The sequence below is a fragment of the Cajanus cajan genome, chromosome 7 (assembly GCF_000230855.2).
Source record: "Cajanus cajan strain Asha chromosome 7, NIPB_CcT2T_4, whole genome shotgun sequence".
In the NCBI taxonomy this organism is placed as follows: Eukaryota; Viridiplantae; Streptophyta; class Magnoliopsida; order Fabales; family Fabaceae; genus Cajanus; species Cajanus cajan.
The window spans coordinates 6567849-6575054 of record NC_138523.1 but is presented as its reverse complement, the minus strand read 5'-3'; positions in this window follow the sequence as shown (position 1 = coordinate 6575054).

The window sequence follows — 7206 nt, the reverse complement described above, 5'->3', positions numbered from 1 at the left end:
TATTTTCTACTCTGCTTTTGTGAAGTTTAAGGTGTGTTTATTCACAAAGAGAAATAAATATGTAAGAGCATAGTGTATTCTACACATGGAAATAGTTGAAAGAAATAGTGGAGGACCTTTTTTTGTGAAAGTGGACAAGTTTATTTTTTATAGGGAAATATGACGAAGGTTTTATCATTTTGGAATGATATTTTTGCATACTTCACACATGATAGATATATCTATATCACGATACAGATTAATAGTAAGACTAAACCCCAGTTTGTTTCGAGGGATTTAATGTTTACGACGAACGAAAGACGAAGAAACTTCATGTTTATTTCTGCTGATTTGCACCGATTTGTACCAAAAGAAAAATGAAGAAAAGTGGGAGAACGTCCTTGCGAAATTGTGAAGAAAAGAGATGAAAGTCACGTAAGAAATGAGAAAACCCGATAATACCCCTGCCCCAAAGGCTGAAAAGAGATGAAGAATGGAGGCACATAATCGATTATGAAGAATGGTGACATATTTTCGCAAATATGCGAACTCAGAACGGACCGTTTCACTTTGGAAACGGGTCGTTTCACACATGGCCGTTGTGGGTTAATTTATAATCTCGGGCCGTTCTGGTCTGAGAACGAGCCGTTCTGGATATAAAATTTTTAAATATGTTTTATTTAGTTGCAACATTTTTCATTTCTATTATTTTATGTCATGTTTAATTATTCTTTACTTAATTGATGACTGAATTATATTTTCTGTTCCATTTTACAAATATATTATTACTCATTTACTTTGTAATGTTAAAAATTTCTTAATTTTTTAATTGATACAAATTAACTTGTACAATTAATAAATATATCTCCATTTCCTTCTAATTTATGTCAATGATTTATCATTTTTTTAATTTATTAATTAACTTTCAAAAATTTAATTGTACATTTTTTTTATATTAAGAAAATTCTATTATTTAACTATTGACATCAAAAAGTGGAAATATAAAAAAAATAAAGTAATACATGTTTATAAAATTAAAATAATAACACTTTCATAAATATTAATAAAATAATATTAGAAAATATAATTATCATAATATATTTTCTTATTATTATTTATTATTATAAATATTATTATTATTAACATTATCATTAATATTATTATTATTTATTATAATTAGTATCATTATTATTTATTATGATTCTTATTATTTTTCTAATATTTATTATTATTATTATCATTATTTATTATTTTTTAATAAATTATACCTATTAATATAATTTTATTGTAATTATTATTATTTACAATAAATAATATTCTACTCATTTTTAATCCAAGGGTAAAAGTGTAAATTACATATTCATCTATTAAATTTTTAATTTTTATCTATCCCATCAATCAATTTTTACACAAATTCTCACAAACTTTCCACTCACTTTCCACTATTTTTCCCTTAATCCAAACAACCTCACTTTCCACTCTCTTTCTCTTCAAATCTTTCTTTTTCCACTCCCCCAAATCCATCCTTCAATCCAAACACAACCTAAAAGATGATGATAATGGGGAAAGACGGTTCATTTCTTAGAAAGGTATGTCAATAATTTTAGAAGTACAATGGAGAGACAGTCTTGATTTATGAAATTTATTTTAAAGAAAATTAGGAATAATAAGACACGACTTTAAAATTTTTAATTTTTGAATTTCAATTAATCTTTTTTTTCTAATTTTACTTTCAAATTGTTAATTTCTATCATTTTCTCATAAATCAAATTTCTATTCCTTCATACTTAAAAATAATGATTAAATTGGTAATTGCTTAAAATTAGTCCTTTGGATGATATATTGACTTTTTTCATTATTATTGTTATGATAAAGTACGCTTACCTTTTGTTGGAATCCAACCCTAAAAATATTTATTTAAATTGAGATATCTTTAGATTTAGATGATTTATTGACTTTCATTGTAAAAAATCTCATTGACATTAGAATGTCTGATAATCGAACTAAACCTTCATCAATGATTTTGAAAATATTCATGGAGTCACCACCGATATTTTACTTAAAACATTAGAAAAAGAAATGGTTTTCGCAAACAGAGTTGGGTACGAGGGTCAATTACGTGTGAAGAATGTGTTAGGCACCCCACAACGCCTAATATTAGTACTCTGTGACATATTCATTATCAAGACAAAGCGAAGATTACTATTTTTACCCCTTTATTAAGCATGTAATGATGAACTATCTACATGACACCTATTATAAATCATATTATTTAAAGCAATAAATAAAACAATAAATAGAAAAAGGAAGAGAGATTGGAACCTTTGAAGCAAGCTTTATAGAAAGAAAACGAAGGTTCTTTGTGGCAGCCTCCTAGCTCAACAATAACCTCACTTCCTCTACACGATTTTTGACCAAGAAACTCGTAAATCCTCAACAATGATCCAAGCATTTCTTAATCAGGAACTACGACGAGTTTACTTTACTTAGAGTAACCTGAAAAGAGTCGAGAGAGAGAGTCTCAACTTCAAGAATCGGAGTGTGTGTGAGGGAGGGGGGTTGATCCCCTTAAATAGTGCACAGAAGGTTGGAACGGTTGTTCTCCCTTTGGAACAACCATTTTTAGCTCAATATTTGTGTGCAAATTTGTGTCTTGAAATAGCCATACTCTTTATGAGAATGACGTTCTCAAAAACCATGAGTATGCCCGTTCTCATGGGTCCCATGGCTTGATTTCTTGGTTGTTTGGCTCCTTGGGATGCCTTCTAGGGATCTCTTGCTTCCTTTTGAAGTATCTTAGAGTATTCAAGTTCCTTTGAGGGACACTTCTCTTGCTTTAGAAGCTTCCCATCTTCGAATTCTCATTCCGGACAGAAACTAGTGTCTACAACTGCCCCTCTTTACTTGTCCTTTGAATAGAACTTCCTATTTTGGATGGCATGTAAAGACGTAGATACGTGTCTATCTAGGCCTTCAGATCTTTAACGCTAGCAGATTCTTTGAAGGTTACGTGTTTTGTACAACCGTCTTTAGTGTTGAATGTAGATGTTGAGTATTATCTAAGCACAACCTCTCTAGGCTGGACAAGGATTAGCGGTTCTTGTCAACCGTTGAGTATTTCTACGTGACCTCTCCAGGCATGTGAGTATTTCTTTCTAAGTCACTCCTGGCTTGTGAGTATTCCTTTCTAAGCCACTCCTGGCTTGTGAGTATTCCTTTATAAGCCACTCCTGGCTTGTGAGTATTCCTTTATAAGCCACTTCTGGCTTGTGAGTATTTCTTCTAAGCCACTCTTGGCTTGTGAGTATTCTTTCTAAGCCACTCCTGGCTCATGAAAGGTTTCCTTAACCTGAATTGCCTCTTCTCTTAGGCGATTATCCACTAGGGATTGTACAATTCTAAGTTTAAGTATTCTTTTGTTAAAGCCTCTCTAAGCTTGGTCTCTTCTACTTGGGGAATTCGATTGAAGTATTGTTTATCTGAAACCTCTTCAGGCTTGGTATGCGCAGCTAGGGAAGAGGCTATTTTTTAGCCAAATTTTGCTTATGCGAACCTTGGTTACCCGATTGTCATTTTGATTTGATTGGGTATCTTTGTTTGTGACAAGTTACCGAGTTATTAATTTGACTTGACTGGGTACCTCTACTTGTGGCAACCTTTGCCCCTAATTGGATCTCAAATATCTGGTAGCCTATATGGCTATTAATCTTTGCATAGCTTTGTCCATTAAGTATTATTGACAAAGCCTCCTTAGGCTTGATTCCCACTAGGGATGCTTTCGATGCTTGAGTATTATTTGCCTAAAGCCTCTTCAGACTTGGTATAAATCTCTAAGGAGATGATAATCCCTTTTGGATTTTTGACAAATAATGTCACTAGGGAACTAAAACCATATTGTTGGGGAAGATGACAATCGATGTCAAACGTTTGACGAACAACGTCATCGGGGAGATCTATATGCCTCAAGTGTTTGATGTACTGGCCTCTTGCTGGGCGATTACCCGCCCAAGGATTATCATGCTTTGAGCTTGCTCAGTCCTCTGGAGAGATTTTTTTGGTGTTATGCCAGTAAGAAGGCTTTACTTTAGCTACTCTTGTTGGGAAGTAGACCTAACTATCTAGTAGCCTTCTTGGTTGATATGTCTTTGGCAATTTGCCACTTAGGGTTAATTTAGATGTATTGGGGCTGATCATGCGCTACCAACCTTAGGTTAGCACATGTGAACCAAATGCATCTCAAATTACTCCTAAATGTAACTTAAATTTGCTAATTTTTCCTAATTAATCTTTTACTCTCAAATCCTACTCTAATGGCCTAAATACAATGGTCAAACTATACCAAACACTAAGAAATAATAAAAGAAGCAAAATGAGTCCAATATTGGTACCAAAATACCCAAGGTCCATTAAGCCCGAAAACATACCCAATAAGCCTATGGCCCAAAAACCCTAATCTAAGTGGTCCAAAATACAAGATCAAAATATATGAATTCTATACTAATATAATATGTATAAATAGTGTGTGTCAGAGTGTGGCCCAAGAGAAAAGCAACTTAGGCCCACCAAGCCCATCGGGCCCACTAAGCTCTAAAATAATCAAATCTTCATGTCTAGCTCATTCCTCTTGGATCTTTCAATGTGTCACCTCTTGACCTCCTTGGCATGATTCCATCACCATCTCAAATTCGATGGCCTCAAGCCACTTCTCAAATTTAGCCTAATAAGGACCTCCTGGTAATTCACAAGCTCATGTTGATCCATAAGCAACATATCACCTTCTTAAGTCATTAAAAGTCCATAATTCTCAAGTTGGTGATGTAGCCTGTTAGACCTAGTGGCTCTTATGCTACTTAAATCGGTGGTTTACTTACAACACCTTGCAATGCTAGTTCATGTTCTATTATAGGCAGATCAACACTTTGTAGCACTTGACCCTCATCAAGTTCTACATTCCTACCATTGGCTTTTTTAGAGATCTATTTCTTCTTAAGGAATACTTCAATCCTAATATCAAAAGACTTGATCGTTATAGGTATTATAGAAACAGTACCCTTTAGTTTTCTTAGGGTTCCCCACACAGATGCATCTACCCAATTTGGGTGGAACACGATTAAAAAAAAAAGTTAACTATAATTAAAAACATATCCCTAGAACTTATGAACAAAAGTCATAAGCCTTCTGAACATTTGTGTTATTGATGAGTTTGCTTAGTGTATTCAAAACATCAATTAAAGTAAACTCAAGATTGATTTAGAATAACTCTTAGAAGGTGGCGAGAAAGAACTAGATTATGCCAAATAAAATAGTTTCAATATGACATAAATATAAGAATTAAGCTTCAAAAGGCACAACTTAGAATGGCTCATAATCTCAACTATGCATTAAAAAAGTGAAAGCCTTTAGAAGACTGTAAAGTCCATTTGTGTGATATCTTAAGCTCTAGGAATTCTTTTAAGGAGATCTTGGTGGCTATGAAAATTCTAAAGAAATATCTACATCCTTTATGAAGAAGTCAAGAGCTTATATGGATTAAAACATGTGCGAAATTGCAAAAGAAGTTGCATATGATGTTGATCTTGACTGCAAAACATAGTTGTTGCATTTTGCACTTATCTTGAGTTGTAGATATGATCTTGAGCCAAAATTTGTGGCAATGGAAAGATAGAATAATTAACTACAACCTTTATGAAAAACTTGTGCACTAGAAAAGCCTAGACCATGGACAAATATGACAATCAAGATGAAAATGTTGTTTTGAGTTGCGACACTAACAAAGTGCAATATTTTGAGTATATTTGAACTTGTAAACATGATTTTTAGCCAAACTTGGTGGATATGGAAAGATAGAAAAATTGTCTACAACTTTGATGAAGTTGTAGGTTGATAAGGTCTCTATCATGGACAAATTATGTGTGCAATATGGAAACACTAATGTGTTTACAACAACATGATGTTGCTACAATATTTTGGAAATATCTTGTGCTACAAAGATCCAAATAACATGAAACTAATTCCTAATGGTCAAGGGCAGAGATATCTACAATTTTTATGAAGACATCTTTATGATAATCTAAAATAAAATTTAGTATATGTTAAGGATAATTATTTAGGACAAAAGACAATTGTTAGAAAGATGGTTGATCCAAATGAGGGGTAAATTAGATTTTACGAAAATTCTTTCTAAATTTTTTGGACAAAAAATTTTCTAAAGTTTTCAATGAATTATATTGATTCACTACTATATGTAAGATGTTGAGTTGAGACTACTTGTTAAATCAAATTCAGATTTTAATTTCTATATGTAATGTTTATGAAATATATCATATCATTAAGCATATCTACCACTAGGAATACCATATTTTCTTGTATAGAAATTTTTAATGGTATGACCTCTTTTACAACAATAGAAACGTGTAATAGGTGGCCTAGAATAATTCTTAACAAAGTTGGTGGTATTTTTATAAAGCACATTTTTGTTAATTGAATTGAAACCAATTCCAACTTTATCAAAAATATATCTTTCCATTCCTAACAACATGTTTAAATTTGCTTTTCCATTTTTGAATATTTGATGTCATCATGCCTAGGGACCAAATCCAAAAGGAACCAAGAGGAGTGAGCTAGGCTCAAAGGAAAAAAGCCTAAGCTCTATTGAGCTTTAGGTAATTTTAGTAACTTACTTTTTCTTCTATGTGTGTATTTTTATTTGTAAAATTTTCCTTTATTTTAACCTTGTATTTTGTTTAATAAGTATAGGAAATTTTGTCCTTATATTATTTTTTTTAGGGTGTAATTAGTAGTTTAAGAGAGATGCAACTAAATAAAGTCATGGTGACCTTATTGGACCTAGATGGGCCAAGATCCATTTTTACCATGGGCTTGGATGTCCATTTGCTTTAGTAAGTGTTTTGGACATCAAAACCATCGTAGTTATGTAATCCAAGTGGTTAATTTTGTCACATGGCTTTTGATAGTGACATTTCATCAACTTGTATAATAGTAATCATTAGTAAGTTAATTGTAATAATTATGTTAGGTAGTTGGAGTTAACTTAAGCTAATATAGGTTATTCTTAAACTAGGATTAATTTAGCTTGCTCTATAAACTTCTAGATATTTAACTAGAGTTGGTTAGCTTAAGTACTAGATAACTAACCTTGGTTACATTTAACCATAGTTAGTCTAGCTTGCACTATAAGCCAACCAAACTCTATATATATCTTTTCTT